We start from the raw sequence: 15,193 nt of genomic DNA, 5'->3' as shown, positions 1-15,193 counted from the left end.
GGGCTGTTAAGCAGATTGCGCGGTAATTCTCGCACTTGTCAGCTCTGGCTGTCTTCGGAATTCTGTGCATGATATTTTTCCGAAATTTAGATGCTATGTCACCAGACTCATACATTATGCACACCAGCGTGGGTAATCATTTCGTTGCCACTTCCCCCAATGATTTTAGAAATTCTGATGGAATGTTATCGATCCCTTCTGCCTGTCTCGATCTTAAATCGACCAAAGCTCTTTCGGATTCTAATTCTAAACTGCATCACCTATGTCTTCTAAATCGACTCCTATTTCTTCTTCTATCACATCAGACAAATGTTCCTCCTCATAGAAGTTTAAATGTACTCATTCTGTCTATCAGCTCTCTCCTCTGCATTTAACAACGGAATCCCCGTTACACTCTTAATGTTACCACCCTTGCTTGTAATTTCACCGAAGGTTGTTTTGACTTTCCTGTGTACTGATACAGTAGTTCCAACTATCATTGGTTTTTAGATTTCTTCACATCTTTTATGCAGCCATTTCATCTTAGCTTCCCTGCCCCTCATATTTATTTCATTCCTCTGCGACTTGTATTTCTGTATTCCTGAATTTCTCGGAACATTTTTGTACTTTTTTCTTCTATTGATTATCTGAAGTATTTCTTCTGTTACCTGGGCTTCTTTACAGTTTCCTTCATTGTACCTATGTTTTTTACCCCAGCTTCTGTGGTTGCTCTTTTTAGAGATGTTCATTCCTCTTCATTTGTACTGCTTGTTGAACTATTTTTTTATCGCTGTATCTACAGCCTTAGAGAACTTCTAGCGTATCTCTTCATCTTAGCGTTTTCATTCTTCCTGAGTAATGTCTCAAACGTCAGCCTACTCTTCATCACTACTGTATTGTCAACTGAGTCTACATCTGCTCCTGGGTATGCCTTACATTCCAGTATCTCATTTCGGAATCTGTGATTCCTGAACAGACTATTCGCTATTAGTAGCTGAAATTCATTACAGAACTCAGTTATCCTTTCTCCTCTCTCATTCCTTGTCCCAAGCCCATTTTCTCCTTTAGTATATTCTTCTACTCCTTCCCCTGCACCTGCATTTCAGTCCCCGTGGACTATTACATATTCATCTCCCTTTACGTACTGTATTAACCTTTCAATACTCTCATATACTTTCTCTATCTCTTCATCTTCAGCTTGCGACGTCGGCATGTATACCTGAACTGTTGTTGACGGTGTTGATTTTCTGTCAAGTCTGATAAGAACAACCCTATCATTGAACTTTTCACCATAACACATTCTCTGCCCTACATTCTTATTCATAATGTATCCTACTACTGTTATACCATATTCAGCTGCTTTTGACATTACCTCTTACTCATCCGACCTGAAATCCTTTTCTTGTTTCCATTTCACTTCAGTAACCCCTACTGCATCTAGATTGAGCCTTTGCATTTCCCTTTTCAGATTTTCTACTTTCCCTGCCACGTTGAAGCTTCTGACATTCCGCACCCCGACTCATAGAACTTTATCCTTTCGTCTATTATTCATTCACTCTTTTTCTCATGATCACCTCCCGTTTGGCAGTCCCTTCCAGGATATCCAAATGCGGAACTATTGCGGAATCTCTCGCCAATGGAGAGATCATCATGACAATTTTTCAGTTATAGGCACCATGTCCTGTGGATGCACATTATGTGTCTTTAATGTAGTGATTTCCATTGCCTTCTGCATCCTCATGTAGTTGATCATTAATGATTCTTTTCACTTTAGCGGCAGTTTTCCACCCCAAGGGCAAGGGAGTGCCCTGAACCTCTGTCTGCTCCTCTCTCCTCTTTGACCAGGCTGCTGTCAGAATGAGGGTGACTTCTTATGCCCGAAGTCTTCCGCCGCCAACGCTGATTTTTAATAAAAATTTAAGCGTTGGTGGGTTTCAAACCCGGGATCTATGACGTTATGATTAATAATCAAAGACGGTACTTTTTTCTGATCTCATTCTATTCGTTAATTTTCGCTGCATTTGTCCAGGGCTGACGTCCCATGACACCAGTTCAAGTCCATCGTTGATCCGTCCATTGAGTTTTTTTTATTGCAAGGGCCTGCTAACCCTCTGGCCGAACACGCTGAGCTACCGTGCTTGCGGCCTTAGACCTCGGGTGCTACTTGTAGAGTAATCTCGTTTAATATGTCGGACCACAACCCCATTTGTGACCCCAAAGGTATTGGCAACGACCTTATAGATTTTTATAAAGTGTCCTTAGCTAAGGAGCGTTGTATTACCGACTGGGCGTCTGCAATATCCGACTTCAGAATGGATCGTGTGTTTGACCCTGTGCAAGACTGTTTGGGAGTTTTCATCCCTAACAGAGAGTATTTACAATTTACTTCTCTGTACTCTCTACCAATCTCAACTGTTATTTTACTACAAAAATACAGCGACCAGCCACTTTTTTAATGCGTTTTATTTATGCTAATATGCATTTCGGGTTTGCAACCATCTTCAGCTGGCAAATTTCATGTATCTTCAGTTTCTACAGTGGTACAATATCGACAGCAGTTTGGATGCTGCAGCTGGAATTCTCCTCTCCTTGTTTGTTCTTGGCTTTTCTTCTTTTTTGTAACAGCACAAACACTTTTTGTCACGTATATTACACAGGCGCGTTGCGTCATCCGCCATGTTGTCGACAACATGGCGGATAACGCTGTATTTTTATAGTAAAATATCATTATCCACGGCCACTGAGCTCAACAGTCCAAATAAAATGGACAAGTTGTTAATCTCAACTGTGCCCTGTCAGTTGAAAAATAACTTACAGAATAATAGCTTCCCTCGACAGTAGCAGAGAAGTGTAATTAAGAAAGGGGCTTTGGCGGTAGTTTCCGTGTTTCATGATCTGTGGACCACTTTCTCACGGTTTAGCTGTCAGTGCAATACGACTTCTGTATGTCTATTGAGGTAATAGGTACAACTACATGCCGGCTGACTGCTGTATTTGATGCTTTGCTGGAAGGTAGGATCATTTGCGTCCAAACTTAATGGATCGTAGAAAGTAGATGGAGTGATCGGTTGAGAAGGGGTGTAACGAGGTATGATTTAATGATGGACTGATAATGCATACTACAGAGAAGGAGATGTTGTAGCAGATCATTTATGCCGCATTAAACAAATTTTTGCGTTGTTTTCTCGCGGTGCATCAGTTGTGTTGTATAGCCTGATGCGACTTGTATACAACTGCGTGTTCTGTGTGTGACTTAGAGCGGTATCTAGCAGCAGTCGTTAACACCAAACCAACAATCGTTAATAGCAAACCTCTCCATACAACTGTCAGCATAGGACTTCCAGTACATGCATAATGAATCATGTTCACCGATGAAAAATATATTTTAACACCCTCCTCTAGTTTCACGGAGATCTATGAGAAGTATTCAATTTCTGTGCCACATTTTGGACACAATTCGAGTCTTCAGTTTCATAACTGCAGTTTCATAATTTCAGTAAGTGTAAGTTACATACAAGGATTTGTGAGCACCTGCTTAGCGTGGAATCTGACACTGCAAAGGTTTCATAGAATTGATAGCACAAATCATTTTCGTGTAATGTTTCAATCTGCTTCCCCCTGGAGCTCCATCGTGCATAACTCAAACGTTTCTTCATCTAAAGTTAAAATCTCCTTGTTTGTTAGGCCATATCACATTTTCTTCTTCTTCTTCGTCTTCTTCTTAATCGTCTGTTACATCGTCACAACATACTCAAATGTATAGAGCTCGTTTCTACTATACACCAATACGGAGTGCTAAACTCCACAGCGTACATGCATCTAGAGAGATCGTGTGTAATTGGATGTCGATGTGGGTAAAACTTTTATAAAACAGTCTTCGCAGAACGGGCGTTGCAGTACTGGGTCGAGAAAACCGATCTACATCTTTTGTGCCAGTCAGTACAGGTTTGGAACCGATGTTATACTTTTTGTACCCTCCTATTTCTCGTCAATTTAAAATTATATGGAGACAGTGTCGCAGGAAGGGTTGATTACATATCGAGGAGGAGATATGAGATGCATAGAGAGAGGTTATTTAGCGTTTTGCTCATAGTCCTTAGCCTAGAGGTTCGACGAAGGGATAACTCATTTCGAAATAGAGGGGTGAGTGGTAGTGCTTTGAATCTCCAACTTTATCCGACGAATGCGAGAATACTTTGTGACTCGAACCATACGGGGAAAGATGACATATTGTAATAAAGTACACGCAAGGGATATTGTTTCGTCAGCTCCTTTCAGCTGCTGACTACTTCCTACAATAAGTAACAGTATCTGCGTCATGTGATGTGGGTTCTGTAACAGGGTCGGCAATTTACTCACATTTATATGAGCATCGCAGAGTAATGGAGGGGGTGTCTTAGCAATGATACAGAAATTGAGAACTGTGCTGCAATGCCGCTGGCTGAAAGCATCACAAGATTGACGCAATGAGACGTTTTGTTGACAAGGCAACTCGTCCAGAGTAGTGGTTTGGACCTCGAGTGATTGAGTGAAATTCTTGGAAATTGCGGAAAACAATTTACAGTTATGAAAATTGATGGAAAATGCGGAAAATTAATGAACAAAGGCGAAAACTGTGGGTATATGAGGTTACTTACATACTCGTCTAGGTGTATGAAAATCATTACATTCATTCTCTGCTGGGATTGCCAGCTGATGGTGCACACTATCCGTGCTCAGTGGATTTAAGTCCTGCAGAATACGCCCTTATTCCATATGCAGTTAATCATTGTAAATCGTACAAGTGCAAGACACAGTGTGCGAAGATTTGGATAACAGGACGACTACCACTAAGACACTGAAACAGCTGTCATATATCTGGGTGCAGTATGCGTAACCAATATGGGAAGTTAATGCTCAGAGTCTTTTCGAAAATGAACACCAAACTTCTACTACTCAGTCATTCCGCGCAGTCAGATTTACTATAGAGGTGTGATGACCTCGGACAGATGTTCGGGAACTCTTCACAATGTCGGAAATTCTTCCAGTTTCCAAATGTCACCATGTGTTCCACATTTTTATAAAAAATTCACCACCTCTGTCATTTATTTTAACCGTTGTGTGTGTTGTGGGAGCAGCATAGCTAATACCGTGTGGTGTCCAGCTTTCTGTGAGAGCCAATGGATCAAAACGTGCTGATGTCGGTTTAGCATCTGACAAAGACTCCGATGTCGTGGAAGCTGTAAATCATACACTGCTATGATGTGTTACAGTGGGAAAACAATGCATCAAACTGCTTATGAAAGGACAAGAACCATCTGATAATTGATAAGGTCTTCCTCCAGTACAGGCGACAAAACTTTACACTTGTCTGCACAGGCGACTTCTATTACTGGGCCTCTGTTCCAATGGACCAATGCCTGTATATTCAACAAGATCACCACATACGCTCGATGTCAACACGGAGATGACATTTGTTTTCGGTATTTCAGAACAGAGAGTTGCGGATATCTTGTCAAGTTCGCCACCAGAACATGTTAGGGAAGTTTTTATGGTTCATAGTTGTTACCTGTTGGATGGTTCAGAATAACAAGGGTGGAGAGGACGTTTGGTGGCAAAACTGAAAGCATCCTGAGAGATGATCATCTCGTTCAGATCTGTATGTAGCATGGAAATGCACCGCAATGCAGCAGCAAAATTCTCGTCCTTCTCCACTTTCCGTACGGTGTGAAGTCTTCCTAATTTTCCTGAAAAGAAAGACCACTGAACCACTCCTAGGGTCTTTTCTACTATCTCATGTTGCAAGGGAAAGTTTCGTTTGCTGTTGGCTTTACACACTGTACATGGTTGGCAGAGCTATGACGACATGTCCCCATTTCATCCCAGAGGTCCCGTCAACTCAGCTCACCCTGATCTTCCACTGGATACAGAATGTGGTAGACACAGTGCTCTCCTACCTCCACTCAGTTCAGACTTAAATTGGAACGATCACATAGGCTAAACTGTATGGGGGCGGGGCAAAGGCTGAGGAGCCCTTACAAGTTGCAGAAACTGTCCAAATCCACGTTGGAATTTTGGGTCGAATCGTTTCGAGATATAAGAATCTACGAATGTGATTCAACAAATACTACAATCATTAGAAGATATCTCCAAAGGTGGTATGTGGTTGAATCGAGAGACCTCATTCAAAACTGCAGACAGAATATCTACCAGAACTAAACTATGGATCTGAAAGGCCAGTGTATGTGTTATAGGGTTTTACACATTTATTACGAATTCAATCTATCATTTCACTTTTAAGTGAAAATTCTTAGTCATCGTCCTCCCTCACCAGGAACCCCATGGCTACATCGCAAAACCTCTGTTACACTGGATACAGGATTTCGAGACAGAAAGCTTTACAAATAGTTACTGAGCATGGGAAAGATCTAGTAGCGGCATGAGGTAGTTGTAAATCTCGGTTTAACACCAGTTCCTTAGCAGAATCACTTTCTATTCGGTAAGAAGGGTGATTTTATTACGAGCTTACTCCTCTGGCGACGTGCGCTCTCACTTTCGGTCTGTTAATACACACACCCGCTATCAGCGTCTATTTTAAAAGTCGCAATATTTGTGTCGAAGACAGTTCATTCGGAAGCAATACCATACTACGGTTTACCAAGCATGTAAATTTTTTATAATGGATACCGTTAGCAATAGTTGTGTGTTCCTATAGAACTGAGACTGATTTTTTATGCAGGATGACAGTGACATAGTCGTTGAAATCGTGTTTTTAATGGCTAATCGTTTATAAGACAATGATGCCTCTCTCTCTAAGACACACTGATACCAGTAGTAAGAAATAAAAATGAGGCATTTCCACCATCGCGGATTTTCGCTCAGTAGTGTTTGGTGACACCAGCATCAGTAATTGGGAAAGCATTATGTTTAGTAAGGAATGTGTGATAGACTTCCTGTGATCGGCAGGCTTATAAAATACATATTGAGGTGTAAAGTAACTGTGGCCATGTCCCGACATGTGAGAAATAAAATGTCTATAACGGGCCATTTGGATTGTATTTGAAGTAGAAAATTGCGATTTCAACGCATCGACAGGCTTAGGAAGGATTAAAGATTTTACGTGTAAAATTATATCGAGATATATGGAGGATATAGATACTGAAATTTCAACGTGGGATTCGTCCCACACCAACTGCCGTCAAGAGGAGGTATTTGCAATACTTTTCCCACTGCGGAATGTCGCCAGATTGGGGTTGAGATCGTACTATTTAATTGTAATTACAGGGATTAATATGTGGCTGGTTTCTTAGAACGACGCTGCTGGCTTTTTGATTCTTGATGGAGGTAGCCTATGACCAGAGCAAATTGACATTTCCAACTTAAGGTACGAGCCGCCATTGCACCACCCGCGCTGGAATGGCATGGTGCAAGAGTGCAGCTGACTTCACCATATCACCCTCCAGGACAAAGAAGAAATACTCAGTACGTGTTGGTTACCCTTCATGATGGCACGTGTTATCAGTATTCTCTGATTTGTATGTGGAAATTTGAGAAGATTCAATATGACAAGTGTTTCCGCTGAACAATTAATCCCTCCCCAGTAGGTAGATTGGCAGACTGTTTGTATTGCCATTCTACACCTTTCCCTCCTTTTTGGTTAAGAGACCATCGATTGAAATGTGTTGTTTGCGTCTAGATGGCAAAAACCAGGTGGAAGAGACATCTTCTGGTTCTCTAGACTTTGTAAACACTCACAATTATCAGCATTAAAGCTTTATTTGACTTTGTGGTGTACAGGGATGGTCTGGAATCTGTTACATCACTGCCATCGGTATTTGTTAAAATTACAAATGGAATGACCAGTTTAATCTATTTTCAAGTGCTCACATCAAGATCTTGGCAGACGAGATGAGTTTCTGGTTACTCAGTGGTATACAGCAATTGGCTCTAAGCACTATGGGACTTAACATCTGTGGTCATCAGTCCCCTATAACTTAGAACTACTTAAACCTAACTAACCTAAGGACATTACACACATCCATGCTCGAGGCAGGATTCGAACCTGAGATCGTGGTGGTCACGCGGTTTCAGACTGAAGCGCCTAGAACTGCACGGCCACACCGGCCTGCGGTATACAGCAATTCCCTCATAGTGTTTTCGCTTAGGTTTCGGGTTTCTAGATACATAATTTCCACTAAATGGTGTGATATTCTGCCAAAACGTGTGAAAATACATGAAATTCCGGAAAATTTCATATGCTACTCGATGATTTCAGCATTAAAGTGTCAGAAACACGTCGCTTTTTCTTGTGTAAAATCAATTGAAACTGTTATCGGTTTCGACATCGGTAAATTAATTCGCGATTGACGAATGATTTCCCCATCTACAGTGCTCTGAAAATAAATATTTTTGTACGCCCAGAGTCAGGAGACGATCGAAACTCGTTGCAGAAGCCACAGTGGCAAGCAGGCCAGACTGGAAACAGAATCGTAAGCAGACGTCTTTGTGCCGTGAAAAGCAGCCCAGCCTATGTACACCAGTTTTGAGAATGGCTGGTGTCCTCGAAGGGCGTTCTGTTCGCGCAACAGGCCAGCTAGTGTGGGGGCCGTTGCCTCATGTCCACTGGCGACGGTGGATAGCCGACAGACATCGCGAGGAATTCTACAAAGGTTTGCGACTCTATATGGTCATGCTTTTTCTGACATGTCTGTCTTCGCAGTATATGTGTGTGTGTCTTGTTGTCGACAGCTATATGCAGGATGCGGAAGTGATAATTTTGCCTGGCGCGGGATATGAATTGTGTTTACTACAATGATACGTTAATGAGGGAAAGTAGTTTGTGATGATATTGAGTGTTGGAGAACAGTTTCACGCCGAAAAATTAAAGCTTTCCTCGACAGCAGCAGAGAAGTGTAATTAGCAAAGGGGCTTTGGCAGTAGTTTTCGTGTTTCATGATCTGTGGACCACTTTCTTAGGGTTCAGCTGTCAGTGCAATACGACTTCTGTATGTTTTTCGATCTGTACTAAGTAGTCTGCTGCTGAAATTCTCGTAATTTGTCCACCTACAGAAAATGGCGGTGAGTTCAAAAATGTCAGAAAGCCACAAGGCATCCTGTGTGAGTGGGGGGGAGGGGGGTTGGGCATAGGAGTCTCTATAGACTGTTTCGAAGAAGACGGGGACAGAGCAAGGTATCCATGGACCATATTGTAACATCCGACACGGGCGTGATATCTTCTTTGTTCGAGTGTTCTGAGACTATTCCAGGATAGACCAGCCTCGTTCTGGTTCGGAGAAGTGGGATGCTGTCCCCTGCCGCCATTGTGTCTTTAGAACACACCAGGGCAGCAGTTGTAGATCATTGAAAACTCATCGAAAATTCCATCAATTTTTCTAGATTCTAGAAGAATCTTTAAAAATGCCATCTGCTCTTGTCTGTGTTTTTCTCACTATCTGTTGTGGGTTTAGAAATATATTATGAACTTTTAGAGCCATAATTGTTCTCCTTCCTCTCCAGTGCTGAGTGAGTCCTTTTCCCACGAATTTCCAGATGGGCGTAGACAAGGAGAGGGGTGGATGGGAGGGGAGGGTTGGGGGATTTCCCAGAGGAGGATTGATTAATTAATTGATCTATTTAATTAGTTAGTAAATTAATTTGATACCAGAAGTGTATTTGTATCAGAGAGAGGGGGGTGGGGAGTTGTTGGGGGTAGTTCCCAGAGGGTGAAGGAAGAGGAGGGGGAGAGAGACGGTTGGAGGGTTTCTCAGAAGGACAGTCTGTCTTCAGGAGCTATTAATCAGCCCTCAGTGTGTCATAAACTACTTAAAAGAACAATACGTTAAGGGAGGGGGTGGGGGGGAGAAATTATTATTAGGTTGCTTCTGAATGTATCTTGCCCCTGAATTATGCAACCTGCACTAAATAATTGCACCAGAACGAAATTTGTTCCCCTACTTTATGTAGCCACAATATTTTCATTTGTGAAACACCTTCCCATAACTTTTGATTCCCTCTTTGATAAGATGTGAGTATGAGGAATTAGTTGCAACAAGCGTAAACCAGCAAATTTACTAACTTATATATTTTGGGCCATCATCAGCCTTCTGACTGGCTCGATGCGGCCCAACACGAATTACTCTCGTGTGCCAACCTCCTCATCTCAGAGTATCAGTTGGAAATTACGTCCTCAGTTACGGATGTATTCCAGTCTCTGTCTTCCTCTGCAGTTTTGCCCTCTACAGTTCTGTCTATTATGATGGAAATCATTCGCTCATGCCTTAACACATGTCTTATCATCCAGTACCTTCCCATTATCAATGTTTTGCAAATATGCCATTTCTGCCTGGTTCCACGCAGAAGTTCCTCATTCCTTACCTTGTCGGTCCACCTAATTTTAACACTGTCTGTAGCACCACATCTCCATTGCTTCCATTCTCTTATGTTCCTGTTTTCCCACAGTCCATGTTTCACTACCATACAATGCTGTACCTCAGACATACAGTCTCAGAAATTTATTCCTCAAAGGAAAGCCGTTATTTGATACTAGTAGACTTCTCTTAGTTCCATTGATAGTGTGCTTTTGATGTCCTTCTTGCTTCATCCGTCATTGGTTATTTTGGTGCCTAGGTGGCAGAATTCCTAACTTCATCTACTTCGTGACCTGATGTTAAGCTTCTCGCCTTTCTCATTTCTCCTACTTTCGTCTTTCTTCGATTTACTCTCAATCAATATTCTCCGACGGAGGGAGCAGCGCGAACCGTGACAAGACGCCTAAGACGGCGCGGCTACTCCGCGCGGCTTTTATGGGCAAATCTGTGGGAATATGTGAAAGGGTATTACAGCAGCTGCTGGTGGCTGCCAAATGGAGGGAGTTTATAGCAATTGAGCTGTTGAATTATTGCGAGAGGTACAACCCTTCCTTGGGGAAAACTGCCAGTGCAGCATTAATGCACAACACAGGTAATGGGATTACTCCAAAATTGTGTTTCAAAGATGTTACCGAGTATGTGCCTGGAAGTGGCACATCGGAATAGCAGATACGATTATATACCGTATGAAAAGCTATTATTTTTGTAGCACTTTCATTCGCAGATCACCGTTGCTGCCACGACGCTAGGTGAAAGCACTACATGGAGCCGCCAAGAGTTCGAGTCTCTCTACATTACTTCCTTCCAACAATAAGTTTGCACTCTAGACATAGTGCTACAGCGCAGCAGGTCTTCCATACGCACTCCAGCGGTGAGCCACGATGCTGCCAAGGGGGTAGAATGTCGCATCCTCTGCACAGAAGCTTCGGCCACCTCAGTGGACATGCCATCACTCACCATGATGCACTCATTCACTGCAGAGTGGTCCATCTTCATGTGACGCTTATGCCAAGTCTTTGTGGCGCGACATATGCAATTGTGCCATATGCCAGTCACTGAGCAAAGCTGGGCATGCGCGTGTTAAAGCCTACCAGCCACATTCTATCAGACAGCTTGCCAGTCCCCAGTCCTGTTCTGCTTATTGGCGGCGTCATTGTTATCCATCACCAGTGCAGCGGTAATTCACAAGTAGAAAATTATGTATTAATTTTGACAGCCACCTCTTTGTGAATCTCCACAGACCTGCTATCACACCTCAGTCCTCCGCCACCTGCCCCACTTGTATGGTAGCCACCCCTCCACCACAGGGGTCGGGTGTAGTCGTCGTCAGATCTGATGACGTCGTCTTCAGTCGGCAGCCGACGGTTCATCATCCACACAACACAACGTCAAGACCACAGCCTGCTGTGACAACACAATGGGATGAGAGAGAACTGTGGGTTATTTTTGGTGTGTGTGAGAGGCATGGGAACTAGGAGGGGTGTCACCTTAATTTGAGGTTTACGTTGTCTGGGCCAGAGGAACCGGCTGATGGGATAACTACAAGGAGCAGTATTGGGGGCCCGTTAGCTGCCCAAAGTGTAATCTTCTTGGTCATTCGGCGCTTTTCACTGATTCAATATGTGTAACCAGCTTGATGTGCCACTGTAACGATCATGTTGCGAGATAATGTAGGGAGTCTATTTTGTTAATGGCAAGGCGCACGGCGTAATTTTCTGTCTGTGTATTGTTGCGTATTTACATTGCATGTATAGTATGTGAAGGACAGGTAAGGTGTCGAAATGGCAGAGTCAGAGTCACGGTGCGTTTCCAAGTCAGAGGAGGTACGTTTGTTGTTGGGAAAGGTAGCACAGATGTCTGCAAATAATGTGGTGTGTAGGGAGCAAACTGCACTGCTCGAGACTCCAATTCTTTCTGAAATCTCGGCTGAGTATGCGGTGATGTTCGTGGAGGACCTGACGATGTCTGCAAGTAAGAGTGCTTGGTGCGACAGTTATTAATGATGCTGAAATTGTGTCAAGAGGGTGAAGCAAAAACCTTTGTAAGACGCACACGAGCTAAGAGGATTGTGGATGCGTTCTGAGACTTGCTTCTGTCCGTCTCGTTTAAACACGCGCCCTAGTTACGCCTTTGCTTCCCGCCAGCGCTTTTCCGCGTGGTGGCGCCGTCTGTTCTCATCGTATCATGCCCCGCCCTCTAGGTCGTTGGAGTGGAGTGACTGAGTCGTGAAGCGTGGCAGTACGCCATCGACTCCGGAATTGCTTGTTTGTCTTACTTGCGGTGGTTTGTGTGGTGTCGGCCGGCTCATTCCACCGTGAGATTCGACGGCATAGCGTGTCTGACTTGGAGAAGCCGTTAGCTCCGATTATGCTTGTTCTTGTGGGAAGAGAATTGAAATAAGGAGCTGTGATATTGCTGTTCCGGAGAATAGTGGGAGTCGCCGAGGACGGTTGCTCTGGGAATGTTTTGAGCACTGAGGGCGGCGGGATTTCCTCCGGGACTGAAGTTGAGTATATTTCGCTATTGCCGTTGTGCTTTTGACTTGCTATTGCCTTGTATTAGGGTGGTGTTTGCGACTTCCTTTATATTGCTGCCGCCGACATTGTGTATTTTTCGTCCACCGGTTTAGCTCGCTGCTTCTGAACCTATGAAGGAAAAAGGTTGAATGTTAGTTATGCACTGCGTTTGCGGAGTTTGACTTCGAGTGTGTAGGTTGTTCTGGGACTAGTGTAGCAGGGGATACAACCCGTCGGCTTTGGACATTGACGTCACAAGTCGCCAATCGAGAAGCGATTCTTCTTAGTGTTGTAGCTCCTTTCAGTGGCTGATAAGTGTTTTTTGGCTTTTTTAAAAAAAAATCTCACGAGATAGAATAAAGAGACCCACTTTATTAAGCAGTCAGTGAAAAAACGAAACTGAAACATAACAGCAAAAGCGAAAATGGTAAACTGCTATCTGGCGACTTGGGACGTCATTGTCCAAAGCCGACGGGTTGTATCCCCTGGTACACTAGACCCGTTGTTCTTGTACTGCTGTGCTGGTTCCTCGGTTAGGCGTCGACGTGAGCGTCAATTTCTTGGTTAAAATTTTCAGTTGGCACTCCGGGCATGGTCGATGCTGTACAACGAGGATAGTAGAAAATGTTGAATCAAAGGCTGTGAATGTGAAGTGTTGCTCTGTCATGTCACACTAGGAGACTGTCTAATTACTGATGTACTGGTGGCTATCTATTGATTCTTGTGACCAAATTGGTAGTCAGTTCCGAGCCTACGTGTTCTATGTATGTTGTGCACGCCTTAAAAGTTGTTGGTGCATGTGTTTATATTAAAGATTGCTGTAATACCGTATGTTATCAGCCCCCTTTTAGACCCGAAAATTTTACAGGGATAGAGAATTTTGTTTGTATGTTTGCCTATATGAACAGTGTCGATTGAGCTGGTGGCTTTTACGCCACTTTGTGGAATGTGGCAGCTTTACGCTACAGTTTGATTTGTAATTGAAGGGCATCATTTAATTCCTCTTTGGGGCTCGCCTTGTATATTTCCTGTTTTGTATTACTTGAAGATTTTAAATCATGATATTGGGGCACGATGAGATTGGTAGCCTTGCAGCTGCTTGTATTTCATACTTAGCAGCTGTGGTTAAGCTTTTGTAAATTTACTGGCCATGTTGTTGTGCGATTGTTTGCAATTTAAATTTTATGCAAGTTTACCTTTTAGAAGTATATGCATGTATTGTTGTCTCTAGGTTTTAAGCTGGATAGTATCAATTGATTTATTCAAGGTTGCTAAGTTTTAGGGAATTGCTTCGCTGTATGATAGTTCTTAATGATTAATGTGGATTCTAAATGTACTGCGGCCCTTAAGGCTGGATTACTGATAAATTTGATTTGCCTTCGATTTTTGAGAACTTACCTAACCTTAACCATCGGCCAGCCCTTCAGCCTGAGCTGTTATTAAGTACCTTGATGAATTGGCCCTTCAGGCCCCCCTTTTGAAAGCTCTACAGCCCTTAAGGCTTTGAAACCAGATTGAATACTTAACCTCCCCCGTTAGTGTACTGGGGCCCTTACGGCCGGCTTACGGATAAATTCGTGGCTGTTACTTATTCCAGAATCTGTTTGACTAATTTCATTTATTACCTGGCCCTTAACGTCGAGTTCTTAGTAAGCACTAGTTATTTTCCAGTTTATATTTTTAAGATTTTTTACCTTGTTAATTTGGCCCTTCAGGCATCTTTGTTTCACACTGCCTTGCGTAAACTGTTGGAAAATCTGGTCTTTAACTAAAGTCAATTTTGGTGGCCCTTCAGGCTCAAACCTTCTGTTCGTACGTTTATATTTGAGTATTTTCTTTGTCTGTGGTACTGGCCTTTTATATCTTGCATTTTGAAGTGAAGTGAATTTGGTTTGCAAATTTACTAGCCCTTCAGGCTGAACACGTTATGTGTTCTTGCTAAATTGGTCCTTCAGGCTTTCTTTGCGATTGCAGCCCTTAAGGCATACGCAGTACTTTGTTGCGTGGTACAATGTCAAATTGTTGATGAACTAGTTTCTTAAGGTTTGATTCTCCCTATATTTGTTATAGCAGATTGTGTAGTGTATTTTACTTAACTTAGTAAATGCATTAGAAGTAAGGTGTTGTTGCTTCTACCGGCACTTGGCCTTGCTTCGTCACCCGATCCTAGTGGCTCCTTACTTCCTTGATTGTTAGAAGTTTTGCCCGTTAGCCACTATTATCCGTTTCACGTTCCAGTAATTGAAGCAGCAGCTTCTGCAGAGATACAAGAAGCAGAGCAGTGGTTAGTTCTTTTGGAAACGATTGAATACTGTTACGAAGAGGTGCGGGGAAGCCTTGGAATATTTTGCT

This window comes from Schistocerca americana, chromosome 5 (genome assembly GCF_021461395.2).
Source record: "Schistocerca americana isolate TAMUIC-IGC-003095 chromosome 5, iqSchAmer2.1, whole genome shotgun sequence".
In the NCBI taxonomy this organism is placed as follows: Eukaryota; Metazoa; Arthropoda; class Insecta; order Orthoptera; family Acrididae; genus Schistocerca; species Schistocerca americana.
This window is presented reverse-complemented; position numbering follows the sequence as displayed.